This window comes from Lactuca sativa, chromosome 3 (genome assembly GCF_002870075.4).
Source record: "Lactuca sativa cultivar Salinas chromosome 3, Lsat_Salinas_v11, whole genome shotgun sequence".
Taxonomy (NCBI): Eukaryota; Viridiplantae; Streptophyta; class Magnoliopsida; order Asterales; family Asteraceae; genus Lactuca; species Lactuca sativa.
The window spans coordinates 288,132,803-288,149,864 of NC_056625.2; positions in this window are offsets into that span (position 1 = coordinate 288,132,803).

The window sequence follows — 17,062 nt, forward strand, 5'->3', positions numbered from 1 at the left end:
GACACTGTGAAGGTCCTATCCTTCACCAACTCCATCACCCCCGCTATTTCCAGTACGAGTCATCACCGTCAGTAACCACTGACACTCCTCTCTGCCAAAACTTGGTGCCGAGCACCCCTCGATTCAACTAACTGAATTCCACCATACACTGCTTACCCGCAGTACTACTGACTGAAAATTCTGCTATTCCTTGTCTGCCTTCCGGATGAACTGAGACCACCCTGGTCTCTACCAACCTATCAATGTCTGGATTACCGGCTCCCACCGGTAGCTAGTCCCAACACCACCACTAGTCGCTCCTAGTGACTTCCGAAGAAACTTCAACCACCTATAACTGCTCAATCTATTCCGCCATTCAGGCACTACAAACCTGGGATCCCTGATCCCCTAACTTGACACTAAGGTCCCTACCAGGTCCTACCTGCGCTGCTAAAACTCACAGGCCTCGCCCATGGGTCCCACCCACCTCTATCCTTCTAGTCCCACTAGTCTAATCACTCTCGCTCGGGCCTCGCCCTCGGGTCTCACCCAACCATACTACTGAGCAATCCTGCTCTCAGGTCTCATCTACACTGCTAATCTCATACGGGCCTCGCCGACGGGTCTCACCCAACTATATCCTAGAGCGGCCTCTCCCAAGGTCTCACCTCTCTAGGGCTATACAGGCAAACTCCCTATCATCCTCATCCACTACCCATTCCTGATCCCTATCTGATCACTAGGAGATAAGGGCCTCACCCCAACTCCACTAACGAAGCTACTAAGGAATGCTACGGCTTACCCGTAGTCTTACATCACCATCCATTGCTGACTGCTAGTGAATGCTACGGCTGCCCCGTAGTCTTACAACACTTCCACTACTGACTGCTAGTACGAAGGCACCCATGTGCCATTAGATCTCAAGATCCTCATTCCGACTCCCTCGAGTCCTACGGGCGATCCACAACCTGAATTCCCAACCACGTACTAACCATTACCATCACACGCACTAGCTGATGGGGAGTTTCTCAAACTCCCAACCCTGAAATCCTCAATCCATTAAACGCTGAACCACTTCTTTTCCTTCTCGGAGGTCGCGCACTCATTATGGGTCTGCGTGCTCCTACCTTTGCACACTCGGAGGATTCTTCCCCACTTTGATCCTGCTTACCCCTTGTTGCTCAATACTCAAAAGAAATCCTTGCTACCATTCCATAATCAATCTGCTGAGGAACCCAAGCTTACCATAGCTAGGGATCTAACCAATCCATCTCTAACACTATACAACTCCGATCTAGCGAGACATACCAAGTCCCTCCCAAGCATGCTACAGTTATTGCATCCTATGTAACCTTCTCCAATAGGGCACATCCCCTCACTACCATTCGGATATCCAAGGTATGCAGATGGCATATAACTCGATCACAATCAACCGCTCAAAAAAAAAATACTCATACCGATAATGATGCAGAACCATAACAATATAATCATGCACAAATAAAAGAACTGAAAACAGAAAGCGCATACCTGCAACATCCGGTGTTGATCACGCCTCTAAGGTAGTCATCTGAAGAGCTCTGCCTCCTACCGCAGGCGCCTCTGCACGACCCTGACGGCCGTCTGCGATCCTCAAAATTGCAGGGGCAGGTGCCATCACCTGTCCTGCTGAAAACAAATTGGGGCACTGGGCCTTCTTGTGAAAACATAACAGATCTGATCCCTGTGAGGTGGTAACAGTACAATCCCTGCTGAAATGACCAGTCCGACCGCACTTGAAACAGCCAGACTCACCACCGCTACCACTCCTGCACGCGCCCCCGTGCGCCCTGCCACACTTCCCGCACCGGCTGCGGTCCTGATAATCCCTCAACCTCGAATCCGATCCCTTGGGCCTTTTGCCCGAACCTGCAGCTACCTGAACCTCATCCGCCTTCCTCTTCCAGATCTACTCCAAATCAATTTCCCTCTCTCTAGCCCGAGAAATCATATCTTCCAGCGTCTTACAACTGGACCTGCTCACGAACTCCCTGATGTCATCCCTCAACATCTCATGGTATCGGGCCTTCTTCATCTCCTCATCCGCGACATACTGCGGTACAAGAAGAGCTCTCTCCCTGAACTTGGCGGTGATCTCCGCCATAGTCTCAGTGGTCTGCGTCAAATCCTGAAACTCTCGTGCTAACTGCTACACCTCATTAATCGGTGAAAACTCCGCCCTGAACCTGGCCGGGAAATCGCTCCAAGTCATCGCGTCCAACGCGACATAATCCCCCAAAGCATGACCAATCTCCTCCCACCAATCCCTCGCTCTGTCCTTCAGAAGACAGGAAGCGAGTTTGACCTTGTCCCCCTCAGGACATCGGCTCGTACGGAATGCGTTGGCAACATCAGCCAACCATCTGCTGCTAGCGATGGGGTCCCTAGCCCCATGATAATCTGGTGCCCCGTAAGCCCTGAACTCTCGAAATGTCAAGGTACACGCTCCCATCAATGCCATCATCTCAGTAAGAAAGGCTTCCAGCCTCTCATCCAAAATCTCCAATATACCCTCCTTGACCGTGCCAAAGATCACTGGAGTCTGATCTAGAATACTGCGCGTAACCTTTGCTGATATCAACTCCCTCATTCGCTCCTCGAGCTGCTCGGCTCTTGAACCCGAGCCTGATCCCTCTCCGGCGCCTGATCCGCCCGCTGGTCTCTCTCGCAATGTCACCATACTGAAAATATAATACATCCACTGTCAGAATACTCGTCACTGCTGCGAGACCAAACACACTCCCTACTAGGTTCGTGGTCTTGTCTTGGCCTTTCTCGAATCGAGTACGGATCCTCTGCTTTCAGTAGTACGGACCCATACTACCTTCCACATCTATCCGTACTTTCCTCAGGGATTGCTTTGACTCCACCAAGTCCCTTATCCACTACTATTGCTCCCAGCACTATCTCATCCTAGGCTTACCCTAGGGAAACCTCTGACTCAACTCAAACCTGTCCTCAGCTGCTGAAGGTCTCCTTGTGATGCCAATTAGCCATCACCTGGATACCATCACATGTGACGAGGCTCAGATAATCCTTCAAGTAAAAGACTTGTCCCTACAACGGTTGGACTCAAACAAGAGTTGCGTAATAGGACCAAATCCAGCACTCTGAGATTATTCAACCCTGATCACATGTGACGTGTCGTATCCACGTAATGGCTAACTTCCATCACTCAGAATCCCACAATGCACAAAGCAAGCAACATTCAGACAAGGGAAAATCTAACCACAACATACTCAAGCAATCATATCCACATAGCAAGAAACTGAACTAGCATGCAACACAAACTCATAGACCCACACAAACTCATAAACTCAGGCATAACCTAAACAGGCTATCCTACTACTGTCTAATCAGCACCTATCATGCAGCTCAAAACACATATCATAGGCACATAAGGCATCATCCCTAGATCCTTAGTCCTAATCTAGCATGCTGTTCTATCAACTGATAATCATAACATAAACTTGTATGGGTATTTTGGGGTACTTACTTGAGCTCGATTGATTGCATGCACCACACCCTTTTTCTCTTTTCAAAGTTCTTTTCTTTCTGAACTATTTTTGCTTTTCTAAAACTGTTTTCTTTCCTAAAACTCTCTTTCCACAAGACTGTCTTTTCATTTTGAAAACTTCTATACCAATCCCTCAGTTTGAGTTCAGACACACTCGAGAGCATGTCCGAATCCCTCAAACCAAGGCTCTGATACCAACTTGTAACGTCCCAAAATTCAAGACTAAAATTTTCTTTTAATAAAACATTACTTTAAGCAAATTCATCATTTCAAAGCATAAACAGAGTATTAGTTTCCAAAATACATGTTCGTTATCAGAGTAAACATTCCCAGGCTGTCTAATCTATGGTGTGTGCCATGCGATCACCCCGAGCTCTTCCCTCCGCTACCGGAAGTACCTGAAACCAAAACTGAAAACCGTAAGCACGAAGCTTAGTGAGTTCCCCACACTACCACATACCATGCATAACCACATACTGCACGTACTGGGCCACGCCCGCAATTCTGGGCCTCGCCCCTACCTCGGGCCTCGCCCGCTACAACGGCCCCGCCGCTCCAGGCCCCGCCTGGCTTCGAGCCCCGCTCGGATACAGATCTGTTTCACTTAGTCCTCGCCTGTCAAAGGGCCTCGCCCACTAACATATAATAACACATAGACATATCACATCACATTACATAAGCTAAACACATACTAACGAATCTTGTCCTAAGGCCTCGCCTATCTCTGGGCCCCGCCCTTTTCCTGCTACTGATGAGTCACGGAACCTCGTCCATACTCCTGCTGATAGTGAGGTACGGGCCCAGCCCACCCTCACTCCTTCCCTAACTTGGGCCTCGCCCCTGATCTGTTGCTACTGAGATGTGGAACGCCATCCACACTCTACTATTGGTGAGATACGGGACCTCGCCCACACTCACCTCCCTACCAGGCACATACAAGTATCACACAGACAACAAGTATAAACTATCACATAAACCATTCCTTGGGCACCCGCCCTCTATCATTGGACCTCGTCCCAAATATCATACTAGCATACCGTGCCTAGGGCTAACCCCTGGGTCTTCTACTCATAACTACATGGGCCAGCATTGTGGCCGTAGACCCATTCATACAAAGGGAAACTCACATGCGCTGGCTGATGAACCCACTAGCTGCTGCCCGACAACTCTCTGAACTCCTGCTCCACTCGCTCCCCGAGCTACCAATATCAATGCAACACTGAGTCTAACTGACACCCGAAAGACAACCAAGTCAATTCTGGTCAAGGTCAAAGTCCTGGCCAAAGTCAACCTTCCAGGTCAACCTTACTCGCCGAGTCCAAGAACAGACTCGCCGAGTCCAAGACAACCTTCAACAGACTCGCCGAGTTGTTCATCCAACTCGCCGAGTTGTTCATCCAACTCGCCGAGTTCCTACCCAACTTCATCTGACTCGACGAGCTGTTCATCCCACTCGTCGAGTTCCTCTAAATCTTCATGCTACTCGCCGAGTCCACTCAAAGGACTCGCCGAGTCCATTCAGATCTCTATACATGCAGAGGACGTTTGAGTCATGCTTGGACTCCAAACTGTAGATCTACCCTTCCCAAGCCTATTCCTCACGTAAACTTGCAAACTTTACGTGTAGAGAAGGAGATCTAGGCAAAATACACCATAAACTAGGGTTTAAGGCAAAGAGGCTCCATAATCAACTCAAGGGCTGAAACTTTATGCTTTCCAAGACCAAAATATACTTAGATCTGAAGTAGCAACTCCAGATCCGGCTTCTAACTCAAATGGATCACTACTCATGGCTAAAAGCCCCAAAACTCACAACCAAAATAGATCTAAAGGAAGGGGAAACAGCTTAATACCTTCAGATGATCAGTAATATCTTCCCAATCTCAGATCTATAGCCCCCTTCTTGCACCTTCAAGATCCTTCTTCCTTCTCCAAGCTTTAATGCACTCCTCAAGATAACAATTGGCTCAATCAATGGATATGGCGGCTAGGGTTTGGCATTCTGAGTTAAAGAGGCAGTAAAGGAACCCTAGGGAAGAGATTGAGGCGCTTAAATAGGCCCCAAGTCCTGGATTTAGGGTTTTCCTCGAACAGACCTGACTCGCCGAGTCTCCTTGGCCGACTCGCCGAGTCGGTCACTTACTCCTCGACCTGGATCCCACTTGGACTCGCTGAGTCCCCCCTTAAAGTTAGGGTTTTCTTTCCTTTCTTGGCCTTCAAAACTTTGGGTGTTACAACTAAAGTGGGTTAGATCTGATCCCACATCGGCTGGGAAGGAGAACTAAGCATTCCTTATAAGGGGTGTGGATACCTTCCTTATCACAACGCGTTTTATAGCCGTGAGGGAAGCAGATCCCATAGGAACTCTGCAGTTAAGCGTGCTCGGGCGGGAGTAGTACCAGGATGGGTGACCCCCTGGGAAGTCCTCGTGCCGAGTGGCCCAAAGCAGACAATATTGTGATACGTGCCAGAGGGGGATGTTACATGTGACTAACTATATAATGATCTTATGATTGAAGAAATCAGACACTAAGAAGAAACAAGTGAGGGCAAGCCGATTTTGAAGTGTACTATTTTCTCTCTAAGTTATTTCAAATGCATTTGATGTTGTGTGAACCATTTTGAGGTGTCACACTTGGGGCACTAGGCTCTCAAGCTACATGGAATCAAGCACCAACAAAGAGGTATGTCATTCTACTAGATTTTACATATTTGTATTTCATAATATGCTAGTTAGGATAAATACCTTGGAAATTGATATTTGCATGTATAATAGAGAAAACATAGATCCAAGGTATTTAGGGTTGCATGTATACCATATGAGTGTTAGATTGCTTAAAACCCAACAATGGTATTAGAGCCTAGGCTTGTTTTCCCTTATACTTGATGCAAATTGGCTGAAAAACGAATTTTGGTGCTGTTTGGACAGGGAATTCGATGAGTCCATAAAGGGACTCGACGAGTCCGAGGCAAAACTCATCCAACTCGCCGAGTTTGTTCATGCACTCGACGAGTTGGACCCCCAAACAACATATCTTTGAGTTTTGGTGCTGGAATTGGTCTAGAATCATTACCTTTGACTGTTTTGGACTTATAAAACCTATTTTTTTTTTAATGTGGTAATGATTATGCTATACCAATTTCAATGCTATAATCAAAGTTTCAAGTTTTATATGTGTTTATGTAATTCTTGAAAAATTGTTGATTATGAATGTTCTTGCTTATGAGTTTTGTTAGATCATAGGAATTATGTGCAAATTGTATGTTAGTATAATTCATGATCTTGATGAAATTGTATGGACTCCATAACTTGTCCTCAAGTTATGGATTGCCAAAAGTTTTTTTTGTGTTTCCTTGAATTATGAGTTAGTTTAGATTAATGAAAAAAAAATTATGTTTTAGTTGTTTTCAATCCATATTGATCTAAAAGAAGTTCATAAAATATGTTTTTGTAACTTGTCTTCAAGTTATATGAAAAGTCATATTTATGAATCTTAAAACTCATAATTATTGCCAAAGGTTACACAAAATGAAGAGTTTTTTTTTTCATTAAATGGTTTTATGACTCCATAACTTGTCAGTTATGGATGTTTAAAGAGTCACTTCATTAAAGTTGTCATTTTAATGAACCATTAAACTCATAAGTTATGAATTGAAGAGTCTTGAAATAGTTTCAAAGCATGCCCTCAAGTTTTGGAATTTGTAAAGTTACCCCCTCATGTATACTTTAATTCCAAATTAAACCCTAGAATTTTGAAAGTTTAAAATTCAACCCTTATACTATTATTATAATTTTTAATTATATAGATATGTATAAGAAAAGTCAATCTTACCGTTAGTAGGCCTCAATCACGAAGCCGATTTATAAGGGGGTATAAGGTTACTGCCTATAAAATGGCAGTTTAATGGGTGTCCACTCTCACCCACTGCTTCCTTGACCGGTGGAGGGTCGTTAGCCGAACGGGAAGGAAATGACTATAATTCTCCCTTCATTAAAAGTATAGTGATAAATACTTAGTAACTAAACCAATCTTAGTTACTTAGGAAAGTGTGAAAAGGTTCTAACCCATGAAATTACACTTTGTACCTTACCAAGTCATTAGTGGAGCGTGTGTGGTTAACCAGCACACTAATAAGGACTAGTAAGAGTGGAAAATGGTAACTTGACTTTATTATAGATCGGTGGAGCGTGTGTGGTTAACTGGCACATCAATTAGGTGATAAAGTTAAGGGTACCAAGTCAATTTTCATGGTTATTCAAACCTTGATTGTGATCCTCGGCATCCCAGTCACAAACTTGAGAGGGCACAATCGAGATTCAAACATGCCATTGAAAGTTTAATGTATCTCAAAAGATCTAGGAGTTTCAAATCCAATTAAAAGTTAATTATATTTCGTTTTTCACGGTAGAAATTGGTAAATCGTCATTTATCTACCTTCAACTATTATATAACTCGGATTATGACATCCCTCTTCCGGTTATAAATAGGTTGTTGGGTCCTAGCCTTAATATTTCATATTGGGTGTTATATTAAGGACTTTAAATCCACTAACTTGAATTTCTCTCATATATATGTCTAGTTTAGACAACTATGGTCTTCCCAAGTCTTTAGGAACAAGCTTCCTAATGAAGATGATACCCCAAAGGGAAATCAAGGTGAAAGACTAATCCCTTTATTGAGCACTAATGGGACTAGAAATCATACTTCGCTTCCTCCACCTCCTCCAATAATTCTCCCTATCGCACAAGCCTTAAGACTTGATAAGTTCCAAGTCACTCAATCCCTATTGTCAAACAAAGTCTATGTGTGCTTAAGTCTTGGAGATTAAGTCACATATTGACAAGCTGGGAGAGTCGGGTATCGAAGTCTCAAGGTATCTGGCTATTGACTTGGTTCTTCAGTCACTCCCGGATGACAGATCACGACATGACCCTTAATGATCTTACCTATTTGCTTGATGATGCTGAATCAGCAACGATTTGGAGCATTGGTAAAGCAAATTAGATTGGAAGATCTACTTCCCAAACCTATTTGGACATTGACATTGGTAACATTGGAAGTCCAGAAAAACTTTCTCTTCCCAATTGAAAGGGATTGGCCATGGTCAAGTCATTTTGACCCAATGGTAAAGAGAAAGGCTAAGTCTGTGATAGTCTTGTGTACCATTTCCAAAGAGTCCATATTTTTCTTTTGCCAAAGGAAGGGGCATTAGTTACGAAGCTGCCGAATTTACCTAAAAGCCCATAAGGATAGTAAAGTCAAATGTTTGACTCTACTTTAAGTAAAGCCCATTATCTAACTCTATTAAGATTTTGTCTGGAGATTCTTAACACATAATGCAATGTAATTGCATTTTTATGTTTTGAAAGAATCAAAGGAAGCTTAAAGAAAGAGTGTGCTGATTCTGATCGCATGGTTCGATGACCAAAATTTTGAGGCGCTGCAAAAGAGTTATGAAATATTGCTTAGGAATAGATAACAAGTTTTCCATATGGATTGTAAGGATAAGTTTTTTCCCCAAGTTTTAAAATAAAAGAAAAAAAATTGTTTTATTTATTTTAAGTATCCTTACAATGACATTTGTGAAAAATTGTTGTTTATATGTTTCCATTGATAAGAAATATTAGGAAATGGATTTGATTCTTCATTTGTGGTAGTGTCATCATTTACCAAATAAGGAAAGATTTTCATCACCCAAGTTTCAATTGGATGGAAACTTGGAATCATGCAAGTTGTATTGTGTGATGAATGAGAATTTTCATCTTTGGGAAATTAAGACTAAGTCCTTGTTCACATGTATGTGTGAGTTAAGTGAAGGACTAAAGAATTAGGTACACTTGGTTGTGTGCTGGTCAGGTCCACCACAAAGACTAATAAGATTATTCCTTATGATTTACTAAAGTATAGTAAATATGATTATGCTCACAAGTTTAAGTGTAATTCTGAAGCATTGGAAAAGTTTCAATGTATGGCAGAATGAATAAGAAGAATCAAATAAGGCAGAAAGACAAAAGTTTCTCCAATCTGAAGAGATGGGAGAGTACTTGTGTATCTTGTTTTTGATGGGTTTTGGTCATAAGAACATCCTATGTGCTCATACAAACCCTAATGCTTGGATCTAGGTTTCTCTATTATACATGCAATTTATCCAAGACTGTAAACCCTAGATCTAGCATATGATAATCAATATAACATATAATTAAGGGTTGAGATCATACCTTGATTGTTATGTAGCAATAACAATCTCAAATCCTTCTTGTATTGACTTTAGAAAGCTTAGAGTCACAAATGTCACTCCTCTAATGGTTCACAAACACCAAGAGCAAGAGGATGAAGACGAGAAGAGAAGGAGGCTGCCAAAAACGTGTGGAAACCCTAGAAGGAAGCTTGTCCACGTTTTTGGGGCATAAGGGCTCTATATATAGTGAGGCCATTAGGGTTATCTAACAAGGAAACCCTAATTTGGATGCTTAAGCCCTAAGCAACCCATGGACTCCTTTCCTTAAAGGCCTTGGACGATTTCCAATGGGTTTCCCCATAGAATTCGTCCAACCATATAATATAAGGCAATCCATGGCCTAATTGCAATTATCTTATAATTACAATTCTAGTCCCTTAAGTTTAATTAATCTCTTTTAGTCACAAACTTAATTCTTATTAATTCTTGACTAATATGAATTAAACAATATGATTTCTCCTTTAATATATTATTCTCATAATATATTAATAAATCATATTTAATCCTTTCTCTCCATAATTCATCCTATCAAGTTGCTTTGGTGAAGGCAACCCAAAAGGACCATGCAACATTGGGTCAAGTACATACCAAAATAGTTATGGACTTAGACACTAATCCAACAGTTTTATGATTATCTTAGTGATTATGGAACCATATCACAATTGATCCTCTAAGGACACCTTTGTATATTTGTTGGTTAAGCAGAGGAATCGTGAATTGTGGAAATGGTTAAATCAAAAAGATAAATAATACTTCGTTCCAAAATCAAATCTTAGAGTCATACTCTAAGATTGAGCCTTGAGTGACTTAATCTTTAGAAAGTTTTTAACACTTGTCAAATGTAGAGCAAGATGTTTCCTATTCTTGTACATTTGAGATTGGTAAGTTGTGATGTTTTGGATAAAACAAAGACCTACTAAGACCAATTGTGAGAAGTGTTTAACTTGATAAGAATCCGCACTAACTCTTGAATATTTGTTTTGTCAAGGAATGGTTCTTGACAGAAGAGAATCTTATATGTTAAGAGGACAGTGGGAGTCTTGAGATAGTTTCAAGAACTAATCAAGAGTTTTGTTAATCACTAGCCCACGACTTGAGTTCTGTAACCTATCGTGCTGACATATTCTTATTTCTGTGTCTATTCCAGTAAAAGTGGACTATGCTTGTGAGTTCTATGAGTTCTCAATTGTTTGCATAACAACCTGGAAGCAATGGTAGGCCCTTGTGCTACCAAGTGGCAAGAAATTAAGATTGAACAACTTCAGTCCATATGTGTTTGGATTTGCCACTAACCTTGTCTTGTGATTATGGTTATGACAAATTCACATGGATAGGAACACATACACCATAAAATCTAAGTTTTATAAGGTTTCTCTTCGATTCATGAAAATGATGGTGAGGAAACGCTTTCACTAAGAAGATTTTAAGTAGATAGCAATCGTAATCTTTGCATTCTTAAAGTCGTTAGTGGAGCGCGTGTGGTTAACCGGCACACTAACTTAGACTTGTGAGAAATGGCAAAGGTCTAAACAATTGAGACTATGATTACGACATCCCTTTTCATAGTTCTTAAATTGTTTAGACACACATGTGAGCTATCTAAGGAAAGGTGTATGATTTTGATAAAGTCTTATCAAAGCAATGTTGTATCAGAAATCTAAACTTTGGTAAGAAAGTCAATATAGTATTGATTTCAAGAAGTCCAACTGATTTCTGGGTACATGTCAAAGCTAGTGGGAGCATAAGTGTTATGCTAGTAAGATAGTAATCATTCTGCTAGTGGGAGCATGATTATTATGTTAAGTGTTGCAAGTAAGCAATGTTAGTTATAGAAAACAAAAGTTTCAATTTGCTTTGAAAAGTTGTTTTGCTATAATTAAGGGAGAGGATTTTATACTTCATTCGAATTCTACAAGCTTAGACTGAGATTTTAATCAACTTTAGTCAAGCATATATATGAATGTTATGTTGGAATGGTTCAACATAAGGAAATTCTATATATGTTGCGTTCTCAAAATTCGATTATGATTACGGCATACCTCTTCATAGTTCGAATTATGAAAACATGGCAAATAAAATTTTTTATAGCATGAATCGTGTCCCGTATTCTTCGGATATAGGTTCAATTACATGTGCTATAATCCGATCTAAAGTATCCAAATGCCTAAGGCATTAAGATGGAAAAAGAATTGAACCGGAAATGACTAAAATGATTAAGCAAATTGTCGAGGACAATCTGAGGTTTACCAAAGATTGGTTGCTCATGGACAATTGGAAGTATAGAGTAAGGTCTATATTGACATAGTTTGAAAAGAGGCAACTCTTGTTCAAAGTGATGGTCAAAATGGGAATATGGAATTGTTTCCATAGGTGGAAGCTATTCTCTGAATATGTGCAAGATTAAAGAACTTAATGCAAAGAAGGATGTTCAAAGGAATGTACTTTGAATTTGAGACTTCATTTCCATGGAATTGCTTTCCATTGGAATACTCTATAATGTCTGTTGCCAAGTCTTTGTGACTTTGTGCATAGTCATTGCAAGGGGATTATCGTATATAAGTTTAGAATCTAACAGATTATAGTAAATGGCAAGAGTTTGGTATTCTTCCATTTACAAGAAGGATTGGAATTTTGAAATAAACATCATTAAAATATTGTCAATTGATCTATTTCACAAAGAGAAGACCGTATGTAAACATAGTGTGCATATTTGGAGTATGGCATAGCTATTGTTTGGACGAACATAGTATGCATGCTTGGTGCATGGCATGGCTATTGTTTCAATTCAAGTATTAAGTTGATTAACCGAAACATGAATAATGAGTAATCAATGTGGTGCTTAGATAAAAGGGTTTTTATTTACACTCAAAGTGTTGAAGCCATACAAGATTAGTATTATTTATGTGTTTCACTTTGCATGTTTTGACTTCCAGAATAATTAGATCATTCTTCCCGGATGATTAAGTTATTCAAACCATCCACAGTCGGTCATATGTTGGAAGTAGATATGAATCAAGACTGTCATGAATCTGGATTGTAAGATTTGTCTAAGGTACATTAGACATAGCAATGGTTGCTACAACATTCATGAGTGCTCATAAGTTCCGAGTATTGGATTCAACCCACGCTCATTTGAATCACTTCATGGATTTTATCACGAGTGAATCATGAGACGATAATATCTTATATTGTTCAAACCTAGAGATCTGAGTTGTTACTATGAGTTGCTTGTACATTGATTGCACGAAAACGCATTCGGTAACTCGATGTTATAAAATGTGCCTTTGTGTATGATTCAAAAAGTAGTAGAACAAGCCATATGATTCGAAGTTTATCCATTCCTTTTACCTTCAGGATAAAAGCGATATCTGTGGGCCCCTCAATTATTTGGTGAGTGCTTGGCCGAGCCTGGACTGATTTGATTTGTTCAATTAGTCAGTCGTCATACATCGGAAATCGGGAAACAACAAATGGACAGAGAGAATGATTATAATCCATGTCCCAGTCCATATGATATCTAGAATGGAGGAATATATGATCACTTATCTAATGGACGCATCATTGATTTGTTCAGAGTTCGACAAGGGCTTTTGAGAGCTACGATTGCTAGTTGGGTTATGAATTCGTACTTGCAATAATAGTTTTAGACTTATCCAAGTGAGAGACTGTTGGATTAGTGTCTAAGTCCACAACTATAATTGGTATATACTTGACCCGATCCAGCATGGTCCATTTGGGTTGCATGGCATCATGCACTTGGATAGACTAAAATGAGAGAAATAGCACTTAAGGTTTATTAATATATATTATAAATTCTAATATATTAATAAAGATGATTTAATTAGTATTGATAAAGAATTAATTTAGAATTAATTAAGTGATCAAAAGAAGACTAATTAAATATATGGGTTGATTATGTAAATCATCCATACTTATATAGTGGGCTATTGCTCCATGGATTATCAAGTTGGGCTAAAGCCGATAGGATGCTCCATGGTGTATTTGAACCCATGGATCCAAGGAAATGGAAAGCCATGACAATTAGGGTTTACCATAATTATGACTAACTATATAATGATCTTATGATTGAAGAAATTGGACACTAGTAAGAAACAAGTGAGGGTAAGCTGATTTTGAAGTGTACTATTTTCTCTCTAAGTTATTTCAAATGCATTTGATGTTGTGTGAACCATTTGAGGTGTCACACTTGGGGCACTATGCTCTCAAGCTACATGGAATCAAGCACCAACAAAGAGGTATGTCATTCTACTAGATTTTACATATTTGTACTTCATAATATGCTAGTTAGGATAAATACATTGGAAATTGATATTTGCATGTATAATAGAGAAAACATAGATCCAAGGTATTTAGGGTTGCATGTACACCATAGGAGTGTTAGATTGCTTAAAACCCAACAAGTCATACTTAGGAAAAATACACACTTTTACAGACAAACAACATACAAAACATTTGGGCCTTGGTAGAAGGCTACTTTTAGTAGGAAATATAGGATTTTCTAGGAGATACAAACAACTAATACAAACACTTACAAACATTTACAAACACTTTCATACAAACAATGACACTAAAATGATTATGAACTCACCAACTTTAATGCTGATCTATGCTTTTAAAATAACTTGTATACTCAGGTCACCAGTAGACAGGTACCGATGACCAGGTTTTGAGAAGGCGGAGCTTTCAAGACCCGTCTTTATTTTGATTATTCATTTTTGGTGTCTTATAAACTATACATAAAACACACTTGTATTGAAATTATATTATTAATGCAATGGATGATGTTGTTGCTTGTTTACTATTATGCATTGTTGTGATACTGTACATGACGTCCTCCGCCCCATAACGTTTCCGCCGTTCAGGTTTTGGGGTGTGACAGATTGGTATCAGAGCTTTGTTTATAGCGAATTGAGTATATCAACCCATAAAAGATAAACAAACTTCAAACACATCGGGATTAAAATACTATGACCAAGAGTTTATACTTTTAAATGATAAAATATTTAACCGAAGTATACACACCTGCATTCATACTAAAATCAGTTTCACTAGGACAAAACAAAAGTATTGCGGTTGTTGGACAACACGAGTAGGCTTGGGGACATATAATCAGGTATGGGATTGATATAGCCTGATCAACTATATCTTTCCGAGAAGTGATTAGCATGTGCCTAGGAATGGTTGTGGTGTTGCAACAAGTCTAAAAACTTACCAACTCTACTACAATGAAAACATTAGAACAAAACATAAACTTAAAATACTATAGGAGTATTTTGTATTACTATAATTACTTATTTGAGAACTAAAGGTCTTTATTAGTAGGTCAATAGTTGTTGGGTGGATACGTTAAGGTTATATGTGACTAAGGTGTCATAGACTTAGAATCTGTGATCTTTGCTTTATTTCCTGTTCCTTGTTTGGTTGTGGATTTGGAGTTAGGGTCACTTATTTAAAGGTCTATCCTGTTTTGATTTCATGTAACTAGTATGCACCATGCAAGTATTGAAGTAACTGATAAAGATCATCCTATAATTATCTTAAGTAGTACATCTATTAACTATCTCTTTCATCCCTTTTCTTGCTTAGATATCATGGCTGGATTCAATCTCCCTAGCGACCCGTACTTCCCCAACCAAGACAATGATGGATGGCTCGATGATGAGCCAGAAGAGAATCATCCAATCCCTTTGGATGATGACTTCATAGAAAACTTTCTGAAGGATTCTGACTCCGAGCCAGAAGTCAATGATTTGCCTCTGGTGGCTCCAATCCCGAATCCTAACCCTCTTCCGGCTTTTCAAGGCTCGACGCCTCTGTGGGTGGAATACTTGGGTGCATGGAGTTAGGAGCATGGTCAGCCTATGCCATACAACGGAGACAGAAGCTTCTAAAACCTGAGCGAGGGAGGCTCGGCAGACAGAGTCCTGCCTATTCTGGTCCACATGATTGCTCATAATGAAGAGGAGGGTAGGACAACCATCAACCGAATCATGGAGGTTGATGCCAATGCGGGAGTTAATGCAGTCCGCATTCGTCGTCTGGAAGATGCTGGTGAGAGAGTTGAGAGAGATAATGAGGCTCTGCAACAAGAACTGGCTGCAACTCGGGCTAAAGTCATAGAGCTCCGGGTATGCCAAAGGGTTTATGAACGACACCTCCTTGATGTGGAGCGTCAGCTGGCTGACTTGAGGGTTCGCCCGAGGGGTACCCGTCGCCGGTAGAAGATGCTTTACTCGTCCTTTCTTTTCGTTTAAGGAATAGCCTTCATATCTATGTTCTATGTAGCACTTTTCCCTGTAAATATTCCTATTAGGGGTGAACAAAAACCGAACCACAAACCCAAAAAACCGAAACCGAAATGAAAACCAACGATGTGGTTTTTAGTTTTTTAAAAACCGAAAATGTTCGGTGCGGTGCGGTTTCTAGTCTTGCAAAGAACCGAACCGCACCATATATATATATATATATATATATATATATATATATATATATATATATATAAAGTGTTGGTATAGGTAAGAACGAAGAACTCATGACAATTAAAATTTCTATAAATATAAATATTTATATCTTATCATAGAATGATAGTATATTTTTAAGTAGACATATAGTGATATTTAAAAGAACAAATAATGTTATTATGTTTTTTTAACATTTTAATATTAAGAGTACTAGTGATGATAGTATCATTTTTATCAATTCTTTAATTGTTATTATCATATGTACCTGTGAAACAAATATTATATTTAATTCGTATTATACTCAAGCATTAGAAACATGTTGGATGAATGGTTATATTATTTGATTTCAAACCAAGAGGTGGTGATATTAGTTCATCTCCAAGATATTATTTGGGCTTTACATTTTCCAGCTTTATAAGAGTATCTCTCATCGCATTTGAGATACAACCTTCACCATTCTCACATTTCATATAAGAGAGTCAAGTCTATGGCTTTTAACTCACATCTTTGAGGAGTCGCAGATTGCTGGGGATGAAAAATTTGGCGCTCCTCATCTCTACATAAAGTTTCTCAAAAAATGATTAAGACTTCTCATCCAACTCAAAGTAACTTGTTGAGTTACCTGAGTTTTAGTAAAAAGGAAAAAAAAAACAAATAAAAAACTGACAAAAAACCGAACCGCAAAAAACCGTAAAAAAAACTACAAAAACCGAACTGCATAAAAACCAAACGGTGCGGTTTCTAAACTTCAAAAAACCGAAGTTGCGGTTTTCGGTTCGGTTTTGGCCAAAAACCGCACCGAACCGCA